Source organism: Wasmannia auropunctata, unplaced genomic scaffold (genome assembly GCF_000956235.1).
Source record: "Wasmannia auropunctata unplaced genomic scaffold, wasmannia.A_1.0 LD335996.1, whole genome shotgun sequence".
Taxonomy (NCBI): Eukaryota; Metazoa; Arthropoda; class Insecta; order Hymenoptera; family Formicidae; genus Wasmannia; species Wasmannia auropunctata.
In genome coordinates, this window is record NW_012026894.1 from 1,699,254 (window position 1) to 1,725,389 (window position 26,136).

The 26,136-nt window shown below is 40.4% G+C and overlaps 1 long non-coding RNA gene across 1 annotated transcript in view; it reads right to left on the bottom strand.

Annotated features, from left to right (window-relative positions):
- Positions 1–14,769: 14,769 nt before the first annotated feature.
- The window catches only part of LOC105453660, a 38,532-nt gene continuing 27,165 nt past the window's right edge, over positions 14,770–26,136 (bottom strand). The window contains exon 4 of the long non-coding RNA XR_974896.1: positions 14,770–15,089. This is a non-coding gene — a long non-coding RNA (uncharacterized LOC105453660). The remainder of the gene's footprint in view (positions 15,090–26,136) is intronic.

A 26,136-nucleotide genomic window follows, 5' to 3' on the forward strand; every position in this document is an offset into this window, starting at 1 on the left:
CTGAATATAAGAACGGTTTTCTTTATTTTGATATATATTAATTCGAAAACTACATATTTAATTAGAACAGAATAAAAAAGAATAAAATAAAGGAACAGATCCAACGTAATTAATTATTTAAATAAGATATAATAAGCGTAATACTCTAATTCTTTGACATAATATGCTAATTTATTTAATCTCTATACTTCTGCTTGAGAAGATTATATTTAATGGTTCTCTGCACCACCACTTGCTTGAATACTTTAGTAGGTCATATTTTATTCGTAAGCCCTCATCAAAGGATAATGCCGCATCAATTATCGATTCTCTAAAGTAGACTAATTTTTACATATATACAGCAATTAAGCATATGAAATAGCTTCGTATACACATAGTTGGAAATTTTAACGAGAATGTATCATTTTCATAAAATTTTACTCTTTCGTATCAGATTTATGATATAATTTCGTGATATGTACAACTTGATACCCAATATTCCGTATTAATAAATTTTTGTTGAAGAAAACTTTTCAACGAAAATCCGTGCAAGTAATAGTATGCGAAGTAAGATATAAGCTTTCCCAATTTGATAAATGCGCGAGAGGCTGCCACGGAGTAGGTACGTCGATATTCCGTCTTTAGCCGAAGGAGGCTATTTCAGGAAGCAGCATGAGATTAACTCGATCCCGCGAAATGGTACGACCGCTCAAAGTGGACAAACGCGATGTCCTAGCTGCGCCCGGTGCGCCACTTCGACCATGCAGAAGATAGATATGGCTGGTGGAATAAACATGGAACCGCGCAGAAGCCACTTCATATTTCAGAGCATCCGAGTGAACTTCTGTAACGGTGGACGCGCATTAGACAGACTAATCCCGGCGGTATAGGGCCCGCACTAGTTTCGCGCAATTTCCGTCGTTCCTGCATCCACCGGCCACCGCTGATTACCTACACCACACACATCTACTGGTTACATCGTTTTGCTTATTTTGCTTTAAATAGAGATATTTTGAAGCAGAGAGAGAGAGAGAAGCAGCCGGGAGAGAAACTCTCTCGTATTAAGGTTGCACGCGTTACCGGATGCGGCGCGCGAACGGTAACGGGAAGCCGCTACAGCATTATTCTAATAAGAATTATAGCCTATGATAAATCTCGGCCGGGCTCGAACGCTTCTGCGGGAAGCTACGGAAGAGATAGGACCGGCTCGATTCATTGATTATCCATTATTGCGAAACACGCGCCGAAAGTAACGAACGTAATCGAATGTAAGCCAACTTTTCGTTGTTTCGCAAAAGATTGCACAAAGTGTACGATAATATATTTATCGTATCATTACCCATACCTCATTATCAGTATAGAAATTTACAAAAAATTAATCGAATCTGGTTTTACTCGATCGTAATTCTCTACTTTATACACGTCTCTCAATTGTCTCTTAATTTATCTTTCGGAAATCAATTGCATTAGGTATTTTGATTCCTTTTATATGGAATCGTGCTCCGAGAACACAAGCCATTCAAAGTAAACGAGTCGCATTGTAGACACACTCTATGCAAGGCCTAACGGTGTTTCGTACTCGCGTGAGACGAGTTTGTTCCTATAAATCCTCGGCCTTACCCTTACTACTCACCTCTCTCACTCCCTCTTTCTCTTCCGCTTCGACTTTCTTTCTTCGTCGTACCCGTAACCTTCGTCCACCTAACCGCCCCTACCGAGTTTCCTCATTGTGGTGCCAAGCGGCATAATTCAAACTGTCCTCGTGGTACCGATGCGAGGCTTGGATTTAGCGCGAGATCTTATCGTCCAGACAACAATAGCTGCCTGGGAGAAACTGAAATACTTATCGTCTCTGCTTGGCTCGCGTGGAAATTTATAAGATGTCTACAGGTTGAAGCGGGAGAGACCGTTCTCGTTCGGCAATGAATGCTGCACGTCACGAAATTTTTTGCTTATGAGCTATGGAAATATGCGAGAAATGTTCTACCTGCGAGAGATATAATGGCAAATAATCACTCAATCGATATAGAGATCACAGATTATAAATTGAAATGTAGAACAAATATTCTCATAGTCTCTGACAAAAATAAACTAAACAACATTTTCATAAAAAATGATTACAACTGCATCATCAATTGTGGAAAATTTTGTCGAGTATTTTCCCAACAGAGCGAAATATAAATCTGGCTAGCTAAGAATACTTGCGGAAAATTCGATGCAAATCATTTATACGTGAATCATTGAATTACGCTTATTTGCTTCCAATCAGTAAACAGTTGGACAAAATAAAAACTGCGACGTTATAAATGCGCAGCGCAACAACGCACACTCTTACGAGAGATATGGAAATAGGATGGAATGGAGAGGAGGCAGGGAGGGGAATGGGTGGCATTAATGCCACATTTAATGCGGTGCGCTTACGCGTCGCGATTATCGAATTTACGCCTTGAATCGAATATTAGCTTCCGGAAAAATATTGCAGCGGCGGAACACCCACTTTCGGCTGAAAGCAATTTTCAGCTTAAAGGCTTCCACGGCTTTTATAGCGTCGATATATTTTTCCAATAATATCTCTGTACGCGGACGACTGCCTATGGCTCGGGCGCGGGCGGCCGGATGGCGGCGCGAGGAAGGTTCGCTCGCGGAATGTGGAAACGAGATAGAATAGTTTACAATCAAAATCCAGCCAGCGAAGCAGACTCTTAAGCAACCTCCATCTCGCGGTTAAAAGTGAAATCCAATTTCCGCTAACGGAGACTTTTTCTTAATATAATAACCAACTTCCGAGCTTCGCGACCACCCTGAGAGAGCGCGGAAACTCCGATATTCCGCGGGGCGGAGACCGCAAATATTCAAAATACGCGATAATCGAATTTCGATGGATAAATTAACGGGCAAGACATCCGTTCGCGTGAGCGCGATTTGTTGCTCGAAGAGAGAAAATTGCGGTCGGATTTAAACCGGAGGAAATAAACATACTGCAAATTTAATGTAAAATATTTCATTCGCACGAAACGAAATCATATCTGCGGCCGCACATTCAATTTATCACTGCCGAAACATTTCTGGCGTGTTCATCAGTCGTTAACCGTTTATATTCAACTTTCCTGAAAATCTCATCGTACTTGTGTGGTATCTCTCAGTCAAGCACAATCGGTGCTTCGTGATTTCGGCGTATCTAACGACCGACTGGAATCCGGAGGGACGAAACTGACGAAGTGGTAATAAGAAAGTGCGACGTTGTAGCGCCAGAAAGGCAAGGAATTGTGTAATTAATTCAAGATTAGTACACTCTAGAAACCGAGGCAGTAATTTAAGTTCACTGTGCGAATCCGTCGAATTATACGGGTATCGGCAAAACAAGCAATGATAAATGGAAAAGAAGAACACATTTAATATTATTGTATATTATTATTAATAGTACAAATGATCTCTCGCAAGAATATTAAGAGCAAGATAATAGTTTTTCGTTGGTTTACTTCAGAAATACGGAATAGTTATCCCATTCGTATCTTTATGAATGGTATAATAAAATGACAAAAACCTCTACAGAAAAGCCAAGAGCCATAGAAAATTCACAGTTGGCTTGAAAGGGAACATTAATTTTCATTAATGTCGCCATTTAGATAAAAGTAATTATCTTTACGTTCACTATTTCTATTTCAAAGCATATGTAGAGGATTTGCCTCTTGTCGTACAATTGTATTACGAGAATATTCCGATAATGGAAGAACCTAAAGATTTAAATTTGTATCTGAAACTCTTAAATTGAGAAACTCGCGATTCGAGTTATTTTTACCAGACCGCTAGATTCGAAAACAATCCTTATTTCAAAATAGAAATAATTATAGGTTCTATAAATAAATTAAAAACAGACTGCGACACTTGTTGAAATCATGTAAATTTTATATGAAAATTTGACGCTTAATGATAATTTTAGAAACGTAATTTTTGGAAAATTAAATCAGTCAATGCGTTAATAATTTAGACTGAGCACGAAAGAAATAACGTTATTATCGCGGCTGATGGTATAAGTGGAAGTCACATCAAGAGAGGGACCAACCAACTCCGATATAAAATCTACTCTCTCTCACACACAATCTCCGTCTCTTTCTCTGTGTTCTCGAGATCGCGTACCGATTTCACGAAGAAAGTAAATTCGAAGCTTATGATATTGGCATATAGCTGAATGCACATGAGCCGGCAAAACGAATCGTAATACGAACATGCCGACGCCTTATGTAATAGCGGGGAAAGTAATAGCACTTTCCCGACCGTTTGCGATATTATATCGGTTCTTCGCCTATGCGATACTCGAATAAAAACGCGAAGTTATCTTCAGTACGCATACCCATTCGCAGCGCTTTAACATCGTCCCACGTGAGTAATATTTGCAAATAGCGATGATAGCAACCGATGCTGTTTTTACGGTCATCGTTCTGCGCGAGTGCTTTGCGTTTGAAATTATTTACCTACCTATTGATTACTCAGAACGATAACTTTAAAATACATTTCAGCGCGGCGTCGCGTCGTCTACAATTTCATTCAAGCTACTGAAGAACGTTTAGACGACATGAACTAAATTTGTGAGTTGTGAGTTGATTATTAAAATGACAAAAAAAATCTACGCTTAACTCGCGCCGCTCCATAAATATTCAAATTACTGATAACTCGATCTCTCTCCCTCTCTTCCCTTTCCCCCTCTCTTTCTCTCGCTCTCTCTCTCTTCGTTTCTCGCCGCTTGGACGTTTATAAACCTCAACGAGCTTCTCGCCTCTTGATTCACTTTTGTTTGCAAATCTCGCGAACGCAATTTAGGAGAATCATTTACGCCAATGAATAAAGTTCGCGACGTTTAAACTTGCAGAGCAAAGCGTTAAACGGCGAGCTCGGCCGCTCTCATCTCCTTAAAAACTCCCACGGAAGTTAATACATTTTCGATAATGTGTTAATTGAACGGAAAACGTGCGATTTTAACGAACCGTCGCACGTGTACGCGCCTTAAACATGTAAAGTCTACTCTCGGGGAATTGATCCGATCGTCTAACACGACACCTCGTTTTTCTCCGTCCTTCGACTCTGTTAAAGTAACACGGTAGCAGTATTTAACATTAATTAGAACAAGTAATTCCAAATATTCGCATACGCGAAACGGTACCGGGATCGTAAAAGGATCTCGCCTTTTTTTACAGTGAGGCGTAAATTTATTCGCCCAGCCGCCTCGGGGTCGGCCAGGGCCGACTTAATACAATTAGTAACGTTTCAGGAAGATTACAGAGGAGTTAACAGGTCCAGCACGATACGGGGGCGCGTTTTAAATAACGATTAGAATGAACTATTATGCGCTTATCGCGGGTTACATAATGTTCCGTTAGTAACGATCATAAGTTGCATGCGGGAAACCGGCAGAATCCCAGAGGCGATGGCGTGACCATATCGCGTTATACTACTAGGTGCCACACGTGCGACCGTATGCGCAGTACGGACGTGTGTTCGTCTGTCACACACGTATACGCGCGCGCGCTTACACATACACGCACACACACACATATGGCACATTAAGTTCCGTGGGTGGTTCAGTGAGCTTCGTGCCGCTTTCTACGGATCGGCTTTATGCGCGAATTTCGTTTGCGCGAAAACGCGCTCACGGGGGTGAAAGATTTTGCCTACTCACGAATAATCTTCGCGATGCCTGAAAGCGCTATGAAGAGAGCGAATGCGCATTACGATTTAGCGAAATGGGATATAAAGTTCCCCGTGGCGGTATGAAACAAAGGTCTTCCGGCGTTGAATAGTGATATTACGTTACACGTTACAAGATATTACGTTATTGCTTTCGCTTCATAATTTTAAGATACTAAGCCAATGAAAATTATAACGCATAAGCGAATATTTGGAAAATAAATTTGTTATTAAAATATAAAGAAACTTGACAGCGTGCTATTTAATCGATACAATTCGCTTTTCAAAGATTACTTAACGTATGAGGCGTAAGGAGCAAATATTTTATTATCAAACGCTAATCAATATTTTGGCGACTGTGACTGCGTGTCGAATATCGGAAGAATATCGGTGCGACGGTGCGGTGTCTCGAGAACGCGAATCCTTAGTGGAAAATCTCTTCTCGCGCGCGCCCGGAGGATAGGTCCGATAATCTGTATCGAGCGTTCACGTCTGCGATTGCTCTCGAGCGTTCCTGAATTAATATTCGTTGGCTTATTTCATTTCGCGCCGATCGAGGTGTCGCGTTCTTGAGATTCTCGGCAAATTGTCCCCGCGCTGGCACCCCGTCCCTTTTTCTCTGTCTCCCCTTCCTCCTTTTTTTTCGTCTTCATACAATCTTGCCGCCCGCTGGTCTCCTCATATTATTTCCGGTGACAGTCCCTCCCCCGGCCATTATTCACATTCTGAAAGCCAACCCTGTATACGGGCCCTTGCCCTACGCTATTGGCCGCGGGGCACGCGGGATGATTAGCAAAAATATTTGCGGCATCGACGTCGCGATAATAATTGCGAAACGTATATGGCGCTGGACTACGGTGGGGGCTGCTTTCACGTCTCTCGTGGCAAAAGTATTTATATAGTACATTACGTTTATATAGTCGCGCGGCGACGGCGAGTGGCGGAGAATCTGAGCCGCCGGGGATATTCGAAGAACGTGAACTACCGTTATTGCTCGTTATTTCTTTTCGTCCTTCCGCAAGTCTAGCTATGCCGGCGGTTGACCTTTCATTAATGCATTATTAGATATCTCCTCTCCTCTTTGGTATAGGTATAGGTAAACTCTCGTCGCTCGTCGATGAAAGGGTTTTCTCTGCAATCACGTCTCCGCAATTTTCCACGGTATGTACGCGTAATCTCCTTCTATATGAACACGGCATACAATCGTTACGTAATTTTGGTTCTGACTATATCTTGGCAAATATACCAGAAAAGATTACGTGAGATTCGTTTAAAAATATATCTATAACAGCTCAGTATAAAATAAAATAGTTAAAAAAAAAAAGTACTCCGGACGTCTCTTTTTTTAATAAAGCAAGAAAATTTTCTTTCCTCTTCAGGTACTGATATACTTAAATATTCGAAAAATTTCTACTCCTGCCACTTTCTTTACAACGATGAAAATTCGCTCGAGACAAGTATGAAGAGGTTGTTCCAAGCTTAAAGCGACCGCCGTGTATAGCGGCCATTAAAGTAATCTACTTATTTAATACTTCGCGGACTCGGCGCACCATTAATTTCGCTAATTTCCGCAGCCATTATGCATGTAACACGTGCAAGCTTATAATGAGCTAAGCTTCGAACAGTATTAACGAGGAGACGCCCTTTTATCGATTACTACCCCTCACTGATGTTCCCCGTTCGCTTCGCGATCGCTTAGAATAAGAACGTCCCCATCAATATCTCAGCCGGTCTCCGCAATTCGTCTCCGAGATGCTCATTAGGCGGACTAACGATCAGATCGTCTCAAATAAATTGCAGATAAATGAACTTCCTGTATATTCTTAAATTTTTATCATCTGATGGATCGCGCGTGAAAGAGTGTGAAAGCAAAAATTATAGAGCGAGATAATCAATTTCCCGCATACCGTAAGCATGTGATTTAATTTAATTTAAATCAATCTCTTAATCTAAAAAAAACCACGTTGCCAACACCAAGATCATGTCATTAATTTACCGTTTCAAACCGGGGGCGATATAATTATTTGATAATTCGCCAGTCGTGCTTTATTCCGGCTGGCAATCGCCAGCGACGATGGCGGCGAAGTTACATCCAAAAGGAAGCCGGTTTCTTTTCAGACTGTAGCTCGTTTAAAGTTTCATGTACGGGAAATCGCGCCGAGGCGATTTCAAGTATGCATAGGTTAATCAAAAAGCCGAGTGTGCGGGGTAAGAGAGAGAGGGGGGGGGGAGGAGTGAAAAAGGCAGCGGCGTGCTACCGTTCGATTCCCGACTAAGGCTCACCGGGGATTTGTGGAGACCCCTGGAAACTGCCTGTCTACTCCGGCTCGACGATCGTTGCCAAAGCCGGCTGCCACGGAATTTAACACCGTCGGTGGCGCGCGCGGCCGCTGGTAAATGGCGTGTAGAAGTTAAAATATAATGGCGATGTGTGCGCGGCGCACACGGGGGTGGCGCACCGCAGCAGCACGCGGCGAGGGTAGAGCTATGCATAGCAGATTATTTCGCCGTCTCGACGAAATAAGGTATCGGCACTTTTCCGCAACACTCGGCAACCGAGAGATGAGAGCGGGCAAGGCTTCTCCCGGGAGGTCCTCTTTAACGTTACCGTCAACGACTTGGGAGTAGACTGCCTCCCTCTTTTAATGAATATTTACGGAGGACGCATTGGAGGAATTTCGCGACTTGCTACGCTCGACACGTTAGACGTCTCCATGCAAATAGACCTCGGTGCACTGACACTGTAGAACGGCATGCTTTTGTAAGCAAAAGATTAACGCGCATGCCAATCTCTTCCTCGCATGTATATTAATTCACCAATTACGTTCCCCTTTCGCAATATAATTTTTTCTTTCTTTACATATTGTAAGTCTACAACAATATTAGAAATTAATTAGCGTAGATTGCGTGTACGTGTGTGAACGCCCGAACCGAGTTAAAATGATATTTTAATATTTAAATGCATCTCCGTATCGCGCACATTTTCTGTTAATAAAAAATTTAATAAAAACGATGGTCTTTTGAAAAAAAATAAACTGATTAGTTTAAGCCGTTATTTCAAATGGCTTTGCGAGTAAAATGCAGACGTAAATTTTCATGTATAAATGACGGGAGATGCGCGCTTTACAGGCTTTAGCCATGTGCCCTAATTTCCACGTAGATACGTGTTAGCATCGCTGGCTCAGCTTACGAGCTACATTCAATCCCCCGGTTCTTTCGCAGCTGATCTCGCAGCAGATCTAGTTGCTAGAAACTTTGCATATCGTAGAGAGTTACGTTAACATTAACGATCTCGTGATGACCCTCCTCATTCTGAGAGAATAGCGAATTAGCTTGAATTTAACATACATTTATATATCGAAACTGTATATCACAGCGTATATAAGTACATATTTGTATTTTCGCGTACAAAATAAATTATGCAATTTATAATATAATACAAAGTTAGGTTGTAGCTTCCATTTGTATACAATTAAGCGAAACACAAACGTTTTTTCTTCCTCAAAAAAAAAAATAATAATAAATCATGAATATTGGATCAATAAAATAATAAATTCTAACTTAATTTCGTATTAACATACATTATTAATATCATATTAAAATTAACGTATTAATCTATTTCATAATTATAAACATGTCATAATATGCAGTATATTAATATTATCAAATGTATTTAATTAAACGTGCGCATACACACACGCATACGCACAAGTGCACTTTGCTAGAACATATGTAGTTATTTTCATACTACTGTTTCGAAAATGTTGCGTATATTTTTTCATTCGTACGTATTAAAATATATATGCATATGTGGAAATACACCAAAGAAACACATAGAGGATAACGCTAGGAATTTGTATCCGCGTCTCCGCAAAATTTCCTCAAGACAGTCGCTTGCAATTCGCAATCGCTAGAGCATGCGCGTGCATTTAAATTTGCAAATTAATCGAGAACACGGCGGAACGGATATCTCTGCACACGCGAAACATCCGGTATCGAGTTACCGGATGTTTGCGCGCCGCGTTGTCACCGAAAGACGTCGCACTGTTGCGTAACTCCGCTACGCAGTGGCGGATAAACGCGGAGGCTGCCTCGTAGACCGCGATTACCAATTTAAGGAGCTCTTCTTCCCTCATACGTATGGATTTATTCTCTCGGAAGATATTGACATGCAAATTCGCCCCCTCGCGCGCATACCGGATACACGTGTGTTACATGTGCGTGCGTGCGTGCGCGTATCCATCGCGGTGCCACGGAAATACGACGACGACGTAATGTGCACAGCGAGTTACGGCGTTGTAAGATTGCATCCCCTTGTCGTGTTTATCTCGCCTCGGAAATGTAGAATCGATTACGAATATTATTACACTACTCTTCAAGTTCTTGTCGCACTACGTATATTGCGTCATTTTCAATCATAATTAGAAGCAGATTGCCATACTTTCAAAGATAAAAAATTAAAATTTAATTATAACTTTTCTTCTTACTAAGTATAAATAAATTTTAATTCATTCAAACAAACGGCATTTCTAACATCTCTGCGTTAATTCCTTCTAAAAAAATATTCTGTCAATTAAAATTTTTAAGTGATGATAAAAGTATAATTATTTCTCTTTCTTCAGGTTTTCCTCTCTTTTATCTGTAATATATTTGCACGATTTTAGAACTGCGGAGGATCGACGACACGTTCGTCCGTTCGTAATAAAATGAAAGGGGGAAGGCCGGGATGTGTCGGCCAGAGGGGTGACGCATCCCCTAGGCAGTACCGGGAGAGAAATATTCCCTGCTTTCACGCTCTAACGATATAATAAATCCCGTGATGTTCACGTCGCGTCCGCGAAGTGCTCCTTTAATTTGCGAACCGCGTTTAACTTTGTAGCGAAAAGTAATGGCTTTGCTTTGATTATCATTCGCATCCCATTGAAAATATAACCTCCGCTATTTATCCGCGAAAATATTGTTCCCGTTTAATCCTTCTATATACAATCCTCGAAAATACAGGGAATTCAGAAATGAAGTTACGCGAACGCGCACACGCAGACAGTTCCATTTCTCTCAATTTCCGAAATATCCAGTTACTGTTGTCCTACCAACATTTCGAAACTCGGCACGTTCTGCTGCGGCTACGGTGTATCTTGGCGTTGCGTATTGTTCATACAAGAAGTCCGCGCAGAAATTGTATTGCCGACTATAACATAAATATTGTTTCACATATCTACATACGTCGGAGCGAACGACTTCGCATAGCGAATCGTTATCTTGTATATTCTGCCAGCGCTGTCGCGCTGTCATCATTGCCGTCGCTTTCGCCGTTGCTACCGCAGTCGTTCGTTTCATCGTCGTCTTCATCGTCGTCGTCGTCGTCGTCGTCGTCGTCGTCGTCGTCGTCGTCGTCGTCTTCGTCGTCGTCGCATCCGTGTCGCATCGTCTATACCTTGCATCGCGTCGAGGCACTCGGGCCAGGAAGTCGCGTCAAGTTCGCTAATGGGATTTACATCTTGGGCTCACTTCAGGCAGCCGGCGAGATCCATGACGACGCATCTTCGAGACACGGAGCGACGACATCTGCCCCAACCGTTTGACAAACTAGATAATAATAATTATCGCGACCCCTCGCCGACCTGTTATTTCAAGAAATGCGCGAATCGCAGTTTGTCAGGCACGCGAAACTGGCAAGTCGAACTTTCTTATGGATTCGAGGCTGTTCTTCAAGGTGTGCGTTGCACACATCCATCGATTGCCAAGGAAGATGTTAATTAATTCGCGCTGTTCCTAATGAAAATACGCTCGAGATAACGCGTACTTGTCCAAGTGGAACTGTTTCCTAGTTTCCTTTGATATATGCAACGTTGTCAAACAAACATGTAATTTCTAGAAGCGACAAAAAGAAACGATTGTAGTTCTACTAAATAATTGCAATAACAAATTATTTTTCTGCATGTAATAAAAATTGCATTATTAAATATGTTTTAATTCTTTTAAAAATATTTTTAAAAGTATTCTCTTGATACATAACATTAATTATAGAGAAAAGTTTATATACAATTCAAACAAAACGTGACAATTCTAATTGAAATTACAGTCACTTTTAGTTGATTTCTTAGTAGAGATGAAAGTTAAGTAAATAAAAAAAAGTCGTTTTATTCCATAATATTTCTAATTCCATGATACTTTCTTGATATTTTAGTGTCGAATTGTAAACGTCTGACGAATGAGCTCAAAATAATTGATAGACAAAGGTACATTTGTAGAAACAATTCTAAGAAATTGAATTATTTTGCAACTGTAAAAACAAAAAAAAACATAAATTATAATAATTTTAATATCGATCTGGCATCCTTTAGGAAGATTCAAATAAAGTTTAAATGAACACTAATTACGAGAAATTCAGCTGGATAGCATCAAAGTTCTTCATCAAAACGCCGACGTTTCCGACGCTATCGCGCAAAATTATTTCACTGTTCCTACTATACTTTCATGTTCGGATATTTAACAATCGCTTGCAGGAGCTCTGCCTAAGCAGTCCTCTTTTTACTGGCATAATCGCCAAAGCCCCGTGAAGCTCAAGAGACGGCGGTCCGCCTTTTGCTTTTCGCGCGCGAAGGATTAACTCCGTCCGTCCGTTCTGCACGAGCTTTTTCGTCCGCACGCGGCCGAAGGGGTGCACCGGCGAAAGAAAAAAAAGAAAGATACGGGCAAAGAAAGGTGGATTAGAGAAAGAGAGAGAGAGAGAGAGAACCAAGAAAATAAAAACGCAGAAGAAGTACGTGGAAGAGACAGCCGAATGAGAGATGTTGAAGCGAGAGGGACTATCAGGAAAACGAGCAAATTCATGTTCTCCGTCGTATGTGCGTCGCCGCGGTAAAGTATTCAGCTAACCTTCTCCCTCTACTTCCCCTGGAGAGCAGTCCGTGGCAACCCCCCTTTTTCCTTTTCCACTTACAGGGCATATAATTCCCCTTGCGCTCGTGCATCATACACTCACTTATTTTTGCGCTACAATGAACCAAGCGGACGTGGTGGTGGTAGGTTAAGCTCAGAGGCGGTTAGCAGCACCGCGAAAGAGAAAGAGGGAACGGGAGGGGCGAAGCACGCGAGGGATGAATAGAGCGAGGGAGAGAGAAAGAGAGAGAAAGCGAGCAAGAAAAGGGGCGAGAAAGGAAGCGCGACCCCTGCGCGAGTCCACGCCCGGATAAATTATTACTTTCGTCCTTCGTGAAGCAATATCTGTGCTAATAGGAAATCACGAAGGGCTTCTGGGCCTTCCCGCCTTGCGCGCCCTATCGTTCTCTCTCCGCGGATTCCCTTCGCAACGAAGCCAGCCAACCGGCGGCGACAGCGACGGCGAAGCGCGAAGAAACGATCGCTATTCTTTTCATTGCGGCAGTAAAAGCGAGGTGAGAGATTACGATCGTAGGGTCTAAGTGCGACGGCTTCTATTCACGACGACTTCGTGGTGCGTCAGCTCATGGCAGGTAGGGAAAATCGACGTGATGGTAAACGGGTGTGCAGATCGCATAAAAAAATCGCGTATCGTAATCATAATTTGCCGGTGTACAAATACCATTATATAGCTTGCGATTTTATTTTGAAAATTATTATATTCAAGATTATAAAGGATCCTAATTTTTGATCGCATTCTGAAAACTAGAGACTTCTTATTTACATACATATATGTAAATATTGTTTTAGAAAATGCTACGGATTCGCTATGATTGTTCAAATCAAAAAGATGATACTTACATTACTTTCAATATAGAAATTTAATTTTCCTCTTAATATTCATGTTTGTTCACACGTATTAAATATTGGATACGTCAGCAAAAGTAAAAGGCAATGAATTAATATCGAGAAGTCTGAGTCTGCATTTTATTAACGGCTCAATGCGTTCAGTCAGTACAATCAAAGGTATGTATCTTCCTCATTATTTCTCTTGTAAAATTCAATTCATATTTCGTTTGTAAACAACGCGATTTCGTCGAGTTAATATTCCTACTCGATTGACGTTCGTTTACACCTGAAGAATTTCATTATGCACCACCGGATGACAATGCGCAATATAACGAGATATGACATTTGAAAATAAAAGTTCTTATTATCGCAGATAGAATACCTATGGAGGGAGATTAAATTATTTATTTTTTCTCATTCGAGGTAGTTTAATAAATAGACTATAGATTTTAATATCCACGATGAGACTCAGAACGTGTTGCATGGGGAAAAAGCTCCCCAACAAATTAAATTAACGGTATTCTCAATAAGCATTTAAAAAAATAACATACTATGCCACGTAATAATGAATTGCATTAGATTTTTACATATGAACCATGTTGCCAACAAAGTTCATAAATCTATTTATCATATACATTTATAATTTATGATGTAGTTGTATTAAGTAAAAAATTTAGTTTAATTTTAATTTTAATTTAATTTCTATTCTAATGTTGAAATAATTTTATAATTCTGTAAAAGTAAATCGTATAGAATATATTGTTTTTTGTATGAAATGAATTTTCACATTATAAACAAATTTTAAAAGATACTTTGTTTCAATAAATTTCAAACTTAATTGAATGCCATAAAAGGTGCCATTAAGTATTATTTAAAATTTATTCACCCGGACACGATCACATGATTTATTACTTATTCGTTAGCGAATTAAAAAACACACATTCACATTTTAATATTATCACGTGTAAAATAGTAAAATATGATCGTTCCCCGCTCAATAATGATACAAAAATTGTTCACGTAACTGCTTCGTAGATTGGAAAAATTACTGCCATTAAACGAGGTTATATCCTTCGTTTCCGTGTTTGAAATAATAACGAGAAGTGAACATATTAACAATTTGTTCCAGCATTATTTCGATCGTAATTAAAAACGTTATTTTCCGAGCGTTTAATAAAAAAAGCTAAATTCCTTGACAAAGGGTCAATAGCTAAGTACAAAAGAACCGCTACCGGCAAACGGCAAAATGTCGAAATAATTTCCAAACTGAAATCACTGGACGAGAGAGTCTGGCTACTCGGCGAGTGACGAATCACTGCCTGCCCGCGCTGTCACGAAGCAGTTTTTCCATTCGTGTGCCCGCAGGAAACGGCGGAAAGGGTGGAGATAACTAGTTGCGCTTGTATACTTTGTGAACAAAAAAAACCGATAAAAGTCAGAACGCGAGAAACGGAAAGGGAGGCGAAACGAGATCCTCGCCTCGCCTGTAACCCTTTCCCGCTATAAATCTAAAGTATATTAAAAATAATTGCCTCGGGTCTACCAGATCTCCACATTTATGTCTCGTTTGATATCGTAAAGAAAAAGACTCACCGAAAGAGATGCGGTCCACGCACCGTTTCCTTCTTCAAAGATCATTATTTGGCGTAGGTAGGACATTACCACGCCATTTCCGCTGGCTGTCGCGCTATCAATTTCTGTAAAAGATAAATCACAACATTTAATAACTGACTTAATTATTGATTGTTTTGTTTGTTCTGACAGAAATCGCGCGTAACTCGTGCATTTGAGTAAATCATTTTTCGTTACGGATGTGGTCGAAAAATCATCGTGGGAGAATCATCATGGGGGAATATTATAAAATTTTATCACCTTTCGTTACGCATTTGATCGAAAAATTATTGTGGGAGATGATAAAATTATAAAAAATAAAATTATCATCTCCCACGATGATTTTTCGACCAAATCCGTAACAAAAAGTGATTTACTCAAATGCACGAGTTAGATTTATAATAGTGTTCGTAAAAATGCGCAAAATTGACCGGATTCTTATCGCCACGAGAGAATCTCACGGAAGTGTTGCCATGTTAGGTCGGTCCGTATTAGGAACTCCTGGCTATTGGATGTCCAGGCACAGACGTGATAGGGGTTTGCGCGAACGTAACGCCTAAAGTTAGAGCATAGATACGATCGTGAGTAAGCGGACGCACTTGACTGTAAACGCAGCCACCGTATACCGCATCGGGGATTATACGGCCGTTCTAGCGTGGCAGAGTCCCGTACCTCCAGGCTGGCACCGATATTGCGTAGATACTGCTCTCGGCAGCAAGTACCAAACTTGATAAAATATTAGTGTTCGCTTTGAGAACACTTCGGACATGTAAGCTTAAAAAGTTAAGTCGCAAAACGTAAATCACGGAATCACATAAATGTCTGAAGCAATCAACGTCAAAAAATTCACAGGTATTACTCAGAAATATATATGAATGTCAGTACCGAATAAGGAAACTTTTACATGCTAAATTGTAAAGAAAACTTTTTTATGTTGTTCCTGGATGGAAATAACCTGTAACTGTACTATATACACTCGCAATTATACTTTTCGACCATATTGCGCGAAAATATATTTTCACCGTGGCGTCTCATTCGATAATTTAACTGAAAGATTAAATTTATAGAGCCGATTTGCACTTTGATAATCCGTAGATGTATTATTTACAAATAAAATCGATATATTGCAAAAATTGGATTATTCGCACTGCCATGAGTTATTATTGAACTGGTCAAATTTTACACACCATGTATAAGGTATAAGCAAAATAGATTGCAGCTTTTATGCATATAAACATAAAGAAAGAAAGAAGAGCATTGCGTATATAATAGAAGCCAAGCGAATTGCTATATATCGTGCATATGCATTCGTAAAAAGTTTTTCGCGATTATACGGTGAATTGCGGCGATCTCGACTGACTGCATAGTAAAATCAATAATATCTTAAGAATGCAAATCGATCCGAATACTCCATCAAAAAAATACAAAATACGGATTTACAAAAATCTTAACGATAAACTGATGGAAAACAAAATTAATGTTACTGTACCGATTTGCTATTTTCTGAAGATTCAATGCAGAATTTAAACGTGTCACGAACTTCTGTAAAACCTTTTTTATTGCGTGTGATCGAAAGAGGACAGGACCGAATAACATCGAGGATTATGCCGTAAACTTCGAAAGTTTCGTTATCTTGGGTGTAAATAATATATCGGCGCGTTGTATTTTGTGCAATCCATAGATCGCAACGACGCCTCCAATTCGAAAGTTTCCAAGATCATAATTTCTAGACGCCAAAAGGGCAAGCAAGCTGCGCAGACGGGTTATCTTTCAAATTACATTCAACGTTAAACATATCATGCGGCTCGCTAGATGAAGGAGAATATATGGACTGGAAGAGGAGACGGACGAAACCTGAGGCGGGAGGGCGGATCGAGAATCCGAGGGAGAGAAAGCAAATTTCGAGGTTGGAGGAACGGCTGCTCACCCCGTAAAGGAGGGTGGCTTCTATGATTAATATGAGGACGTCGCCAGGATCAGGACAATTTGCGTAACATCGGACGAAATTGATCTGGCAGCTCTCGGATACTATTCGAAACACTACTTGTCTTTCCTCTAAAACGTTAACTATTTCCTGACATTACATTTTCGAAGTTTCTCCAATATTTCGATCAATCGCTGCAACTAAAATACTGATATAAAATATAATATACTAACATAATTATATAACGAAATAATAAATTTCGCTTTCAGTATCTGTTCAAGATTATTGAAAAAAATCATATTTTACCTTACGTAAAATTTGTATTTCTGTAAACTGATAAAAAATAAACATTCTCAAATCACCGATAAAATCAATGTATTAAATATAATTAAATCACTTTTTAACAAAATTACTGATTATTATGCGATATCTACTACAAAATTATACGTTGATTTATTATATACGTATTCATCCGAAAAGAATAGGTACTCATAACAGAGATGCGTACTTACATTTCATAACAAATGCGATAATTGATTACACAACGGGTTACACACGATTGATTATGGAAATAACAGTTCTACAAAATATGTACGTTAGCTAGAAACAGATTCTGAGCAAACAATATCGGTATTAAATAGCAAAAAGCACAATTAATTTAGATTTTCAACAATATTGTACTTCGTTCTATCATTGTTCTGCACAAATACCACCGCTGTGATCTATTCAAACATTTCAACGAAAACGTTTCCGTGGATCTACGGAAATTGCGTTATTGTTGCCTGTCGGCGATTTTGGTATACACACATACGCACGCCCACACTATAAAAGGTTTTATCGTATTCATCGTATCTATATTAGAATTTAACAATTTCGATACAAAAATAGATAGAAAAAAATATCTCATGTAAATCGTTAAACTATCATAAAAATGCAAAGTGCAATAGCAATTATTTACCTTCATCCAATTTACATTAAATAAAAAATTGATTGCGCGGCAGTTTTTAATTGAGAAAGAGAGAGAGAGAGAGAGAAGAGAGACGAAGAGTTTTTTAAATGTATTAATGGATTATGAATTTAAATAAGTTTAATTGCTGTAATAAAAAATATATTTAAATAAAGATAGAAATTAAAAAAGACAATTTAAAAATGACAATATTAGTCAATTTAGCACCAATTTAAGAATTTTCTATAGTTTTTATAATTTATGATATAGTATTTTTATAATTTCATGGATTTTTATTATTTTTATACATAAGTTTCGATCACAATTAAAAAACTGCAGTACGTTATATAATTAAAAGTCCTATTAGTTTCATAACAGCAGTTAGTAGTTATTACTCATATCTTGACTTATTGAAAGTTATACGAATCTAAAAATAATAGTCATTAGGCAATGGCAAACTCTTTTCAGCATGATCATGTTGCCATACCGGCAATGAGATGTTCATTCGGGATGTTACTCCCGTCTTCGTTGTTAGACAGCGTAGTTGATGAGACACGGTTCCCTCCGGCGGAAATAAAAATATCTGAAGACGTAACTGCGTCCGGAACCCAAACTTTCCAAGTCGTTACAACGAGCATTCCTTAATAGAAAACTTCGAGAAGGCGGTGCCCCGCCTGTGATTAAACTTAAAATTCTTTTGTATGCCTCCCTTTTACATTGTTATTTTTCTTCGATAATCTTCCGCGCACAACACCGATATACAATACATAAATTTCCCATTTTTACACAACAAGTGGATCGTACGGGATTCCATGGATTGTTATCATTATCGAAATTAAATCGTTAAAATATTAAGGCACAAATAAGACATTAAATCAGTCTTTAAGATTAAAAGATTATATGATATGCACTAAGGAATTTTCCAAGGTTCGCAAAAGTGCACGAAGTACCGGTTTAAATCACGCGGCCGTGAAAGTGCATTAAAACGTTACTACAACACGGTTATGCACACAAATCCAGGCAAGCGAGTATCCACTTCCATTTTTATGCTGTATTCTATTATGTATAAAACCGAATATCGATTTATTCAACAATGAAACGCGCTCTCCCCCCCCCCCCTCTTTATGCATAGTATCTGGACCAAGAATTTTAATCTGAAATTCGAAGATCGGTGATGCCCATCGGTATACGACTCGCGCACCTGACACCACCCCGTCGCGTCGCCCGTAACGCGCGAATGAAAAAACCACGGGTATTAAGAGGAAAAGATCGCGACTTTTTACGAGCTGCATTACGCTTAGTAGCGACGGGGGAATGTAAAAACGCATGTGTTCTCCCCCCTGACCGCCGACAACCCCGTCCTCGCCCTACACCCCACGGCGGTGGCATTCTTGCGGTAATATGTGTGAAATTGCGAGGGCGCATTTTTAGCTCCACATTTTGAGATTGCATTCCCAGAATAGTCTCAAATTTTTGCCTCCGTCCGCCGGCCCCGCGGGAGCAATTTTATCTTGCTAGGGCTCGCACCCCTGCGCACGGTTACGTACTTAGCAGTATGAATTTTGCAGGGAAATTCTACGTTTGCACCACGCAATGAGAACTTCGGTAATGAAGGGTAGGCTGTACAGCCGGGTTTACAGGTGTGTAATGCATACGCGCATCTTTTTTTAACTGCCGCGCGTACGATTGTACACACGTACACCGCGCATACGGAATTTCTACGGATTATTCCTCTCGAAGATGACTCGCCCGTAATATTCGATGATATGTACGAGACGTACGCAAAACGTACGTGTTAACAGCGCAGGGAAATATTTTTACACAAATAATATTCCACAAACGAAGAAACGGATCATGGAAATTAAGATAGAATAAATTTAAATAGAAAAAGAGAATTATAATATAATAAAGAGAATTATAAAATTAAATTTTCTAGAACGGGGTCATTGGTTCACGTTTAAAACAATGAAACAATTATTTCGCAATTCAACGAATTTGTAGCTTGGAAAATTCATTCGCGGGTTCAATGACCATTGGCGATCATTACACCAGATCGGGTTCGTGCGCCCGTCGCCACCCCGGTAAATTCCCTCGCAAAACACTTGACTCTATAGTAGAGCGTAGCAAATTCGGACTCGACAAATTCGTAAATTACTGTTGGCGGAGGGGTTTTTCTACGTTTTACGCTACCAATACCGTACGCGTGTACGTGCGTGCATGTATTGCAGTTTAAAATGCGCGCAACTCGAGTACGGACGATTTCGATAGTGCTCGTGCAAATGTGTCAGCGTATAAAAGGCTGGCGGCGACTACAATCGAGGATCGTGAACGATTATGCAGCATCTACATTCGTTCAGCGAATTTTTGTTAAAATGAGGAAACATATGATAAATGAGCGCTCATATGCAATTTGCTATTATTGATATCCATAATAAGCGTAACAAATACCATTAAGTTCATCACACAACTCTTTGAATATATAAGAAGATAAATGATAATTAAGCAAAAAGTGTAAAATAATATAAATTTTCTTAAGAAACAAAATTGTTAATAAAAATAAAAAAATAAAAAAGGCACAATTTCATTTATCGACGATTGGGTACATCTGTCTCGTCTGTCTTTAAATAATTATCTCGTTTGTTATAGATTACAAAGATGTAAAATAAAAGCACTTACAAACAGCGTGACATGATATTTCAATTGTTTATGACTCCATATTACTGTTATATGTAAAGTTACGCATATAAGGTTCCCTTAATCACCATCGAGGGGACCTCTTTAAATATTCCCGGTGATACCATTAGTTACAATCGCTGCAATACGCGCCATCGCCCAGTATTTCCACAACATGGTAAAAGCACGTCCGCTGTACGAACGTTTCGTCGATGGGACGAACAAGGTAGACGGACAGAAAAAAAAAGATAAAAAGAGAAAGGAGTAGCAGCCGACGGTCGGGAGAAATTGGTACGCGTAGAACGACCCTTTGGCAACGGCGGTGACCGGGCCCTGTGTGACTACGCCACGGTTAGAAGGTTTGACCCCGCGCCGACGGTCGGGCATGGTAATTTGTGCTGCGACAATCGCACCCACGGGAGCCCTCCGGCCCATGCTATTGCACATACCTACATACGTCCGCGCGTACAGCAGATACAAATGTATACGCGCGCGTGGACACAGATACAGGTCGAAAAAGGCAAAGCAGTCGGGGGCAGTAAAAAAAACGGCCGCGAGACGCGCGTGAAAGGCGGAAAAAGGGAAGTCCGTTTGGAGCGATGCGCGTCGTCATTCGAATTTATATTCTTAACACTGGAGTTTAGGCTAAACCTTGGGGAAACGGGAAATAAATGGAAGGAGGGGGAAGGGGAGTGAGATAATGTCGTATCTCAAGCCGCGGAAGAGCAATAAGTACATTTGCGACCTCCAGTCACGAGAGTCGCAAAATAGGGGAACAGTAAACGAAGGGGGAAAAGGGGGAAAAGGAGAGAGAATCGAATTTCCAACTAAAAACCATTTCTCCCGTTTTCGACCTGCATCGCAGGCGCGAACCGTATCCTATCCACCTTTATCATCGCCGGCGCATTTTCACACAGCCGTCGCGACGAGCGAACGCGGTGGCGACGCGCTAATTGATACAAACGCGGGCCGTATCACGCACCCGCGACGACCGGCATGCCGGAAACTACGTATATTACTAGAACGGAATATGCGCGCCGCTTTCTGTGTGTTTGCACCCGCGCCGAGGCCATAATTTCAATGGAGAGCAAGCGTGCTAAACGACGTGGCGGCTGTGATCGGAAGTCGATACTTTCGTTAAGGACCATCGAAACGCGTGTTTCGCAGAGCGGGAATGTGACGATGAAAACGTCGAGTTCGGGGCGAGTTTTGAAGGATCCCTCGACGTCACGGCGCGGTGCTGCCGGGGGCACCCATTTTGGCGCGCCCGAGATATACTCTATACATTTACTTTACATGGCTCTCGATCATCTAGACGTTAAGACCTCAGCGTGGAGTGTCGAGTTTCTCCTCTACAGTACGGGAGCCCTCTTTACTCGCGCCCCCGCTACCACCCACTTTGGTATAATACCCTCTCGAACAGTTATAGATGAGCCATTATCTCGGGAAAATTCCGCAAAATTGCCGCTATAGGCATCGAGTTTGAGCACTTTGAACTTTCCGAGAAAATTCCTCCTCTGAAGTTGGTACTTATTTCTCGGGAAACAATTAGAGAGAGAGAGAACCGCATTATGTTTTAATGCATAAAAGACCCGGAAACGTTTATATAAATTAATCTAATGCTCTTAGCATTGATGACAAGATTATATCGCAGATAACCGTAAAGAAGAAACAGTGAGGATTACTGCATACTAATATTGTAAGCACTAAAATGTATCAATATTTGATTGACATTAATTAATGCAGCAAGAGTTATGAGAAACATGGCTGTGGCTATATCTTATATATAGCCATCTGTCTAAGGACTCGCACTTAATTAGCTCACATAACGAGCAATGAAATGTGAAGGAGCTAACAAGAATTATGTGTCCTTTGTCCTTAGATCCTTGCTAATTGGATCGTATAATATAGTCGAGCGAAGTGATGAATTGAACAGGTTTATTTGACACTTTATATAATATATTGAATAAGACGAGAGCTTACGTTATAAGCGCATAAAGACATTGAAAGACTTAAAAATATATTCGATCCAATTTCGACGGAGAAAAAATTACAAATAAAAAAATTATAAAACCAATATTAATTAATAATATCATTCTCAACTATAAATTAGATAATAATAAAAAATTCCGAGAATATCTATGGAAAAAAGAAATCCAAGATTACATATATGTTGTAGCAGTCTATCACTTTTATATTTTAAATTTTTCTAAATTTATGTTTTTTCTTCGTTATAATATATTATTAAGTTAACTTTTTTATTTAGTGTGACAATATTTGAATATATATATATATATATATATATAAGAGACAGAGAGAGAGAGAGAGAGAAAAAACAGAAAGGAACTAAATGCATCATGTATCCTTGTCAGTCTTAGAATTATTATCGGCATATTTCGTATCTGCCCAATGCAACTGTAACGTAACATGGCCCTTCATTACTAATCCCTTCATACGGACGACGTATACATTGAACTGACAGCTTTAAATCGGGTTTTACTGCATTGAAAACGTTCTCTTTTCAGTGACTCTTCAGTCGGATAGATTGGTAATGCCCTTTTTAATCCAAATTCCATTTCTGGTATCATGACACGACAAAACCTGTACTCTCCTTGCGTTCGCGACAAAGAGAATACGGAGCATAATAAATTGATTGAATCATTTCTTGTACGCGTTCTTCGTTTTATTTCTAATAAGTTCCGCTTTTCCGTTAATTAATGCAAGCGTTTTAGTGTCATACGAAGAAAATTCTACGCACAATGTTTCTTAAGCTATCGCGTCAGAACGATAAAAATTAATGTGTATAACACAGATTTTAGCATAAAAACACTTTCCGCAAACACATTAATTTTCCATCGGAGCAACGTGAAATTGCTTGTCTTTGGTATCGTCTCAAATAAGCGCGATAATGATAGAAGTTTTAACGCATAATCGCCTATTTAGGAAACGCTGCTTTGTAATAGTGCTTTACAATGTAACTCTTCGCGCAGCGTGGATGCCCTGCAGCGAGTTAATCTCAGCATTCTCTAATTCCGGATTATTCCCAGCGCTATAACGTGTAACGTGGATACGTTCCACGACATACCGGCATGTCGTAACAATATATTACGCGGCACAAATCACGGCGATATCGTCAATGCGTGGGGCTCCGGCTATATCAAGTAGACGTCACCGAATCTAATCTTCGAGATACACACCGGACTCTAATCATACTCCGTCGCCTCCGTTAAAATGCGACGTTTCAAGAGTAATGTGAGACTGTGGACTGATATTAAGACATATAGACGCGATGCTATCGCTATTTCTCAATTTTCCTCTGAAGTGGACGAGTACAGAGATGCAGGTCAAATCTCAAATCTCAAATTCTCAATCATCTTGTGCAGTGATGGATAGACGTTAAAAAAATCGCGTTACGATAGCAGACGCGAGAGACCGTATACTTCAAAATAGTGTCATATGTTGCGTCGTGTTTAACAAAATGCGTGTGTACAACGTGACCCATACCATATAATTGCGTTTGCAATAATATGTTTGCATATATACAGGATATTTTGTAAAGTTAACGTGTATGCACGTTTAAAGGGTTTTTAAGAGATATTTTTATTCGCTTTTCCACACCATTTATGTCGTGACGCAGCAATATGGCAACGGATACTGAAAATTTTGATCAACTAATAATTTTAAAAATCCAGAAAAAAATATTAAAAGTAAAATTTAGACTCTTGAATGATCGCGGGAATCATAGTAAATTGTTACTAGTAAGCTTGCATCTATCATATGTATATCGAACGCCATATAAAGGAAGGAATGCAGACGAGTGCGAATAGTAGATATTGCTGCGAATCTCTGGAATTCTTATTCTTTCATTCCTGCCTCTGTGAAGATAAGAAGAAAAACTTTGCGCGAAGCACGAAACACATTATACGGCTCTGTTTACTTCGTCGTTCAACTATAATAGGTTTATGGAAGTTGCGCAAAATGCAATCTGTAGAACGCGCGTGTTCCGGAAATGCCGGTACGGTAATGCCGCTTAAAACGCATGTAGCGACACACAGCACTCGATAAAATTTATACCTCTGCCTTATCGTTTTAGCATTCGCATTGGTTTTACGTGGCAAACGAAAATTCGTTCTATCAATAAAATGCGTATACGTTGTATGAAACGGGTATATGTTATTTCCTTCCACATATGTCCCATATTACCGGTACACCGTATCTAGACATGTAAACAAGGACAAAACTTGTCCGCTTTTTTTATGTTTCATAAATATTTTCGCAATAATTTCTCTGTATATCGTCAAATTTTTTAAAAAACACATGCACACCTCAACCGAAAGTTAACGTGCTTTAATTTCTAATTTTCGTGGAAAATTGGAAAGTAAGAACAAAAACTGAGATTTCAACAGAGCGAGCAGGCGACGAACCGCTTCGGTTGGCCTTTGATCATATCTGAACGGAGCAGGACCTCTCTAAGGTTAATGCGAACTCTCGTCCTGCACGGTTCCCCCAGAGCCGACAATGAAAAAGACCAGGTCAGAGGAAAAAAAACGGCCGAAAGAAGCGGCGGGAGGGCGGCGGTGGGGTTCTTGACTGCGTGAAATTCCATTCGAATCGATCCCGACGCATTTCGGGGTGCACGCATGCACAAAGCGAGCAGCTGCAGGGCGACGATGCGCGTCACCAGCGAGCGCGCGCGGGCGGATGCAATTTCGTCACGGGGATCGCAAAAATTCCGCGCATTTCACTTTTACGCCGCCCTCCCGCCGTCTCCCCGCGCGCCCCGTGCGCGTCCCCGCGCTTTATCTTTCGTCACTTTATATTTTTTTTCCCCCAGGTAGACGCAGTACGCGTAGACTTACGCGTTCGCCAACGCGTGACAGCCGCGCGTGCATCGACGACGACGAGTGCATCCGCTGCATTGTGTACCCTACGTACATACATATATATGTATACAAGCGCGCGCGCGCCGCGGCGGCGACGCGACGCGCTCACGCGGGTATGGTCTGGCCGTGTTTGGATAACGCGATAACGTCGTTAAACTTTTTGTCGCTTTGCCTGACGAGCGTGACAGGTGGACCGCCCAGGTAAACTCGATTCCAGAAACAATAAGATTTATTTTTCCGCACGTGCGCTACGTACGCCGCGCTTCCCACGTGCCATCCGCCGTCGACACGAAGCGAATCACGACGCCCGTGATACGTGCGTAGACGCGCGTATGCGGGCGGTGAACGCGTCGCCCGTCGGTTTATGCTTATACGCGGATCATGCGCGCAACGCGAGCGCGATTCCCGATGGATGCGTGAGAGAAATACGAGTGTAAGACGAGCGAAATGGTGGTGGTTTTGTATTCATCCTATTCCAACTGCACAAAGTTTGTAGAAAAATTTTTTTAATTTAATAGTACATAGATAGTAAACTGCATTTAAACATTTTAGTCCTCGCTGTAATTCGCACAGACGAAACGACAGTTTTTATTTGTGTCTTGTTGAAGTTATTTTATTGCAGGGAATGTTATAGATAGTCATGTAAACTTTTACTGTAACTATCGATAACAAAATGGATGCAAATAATGGAGAAGAGCTCTCCCCCC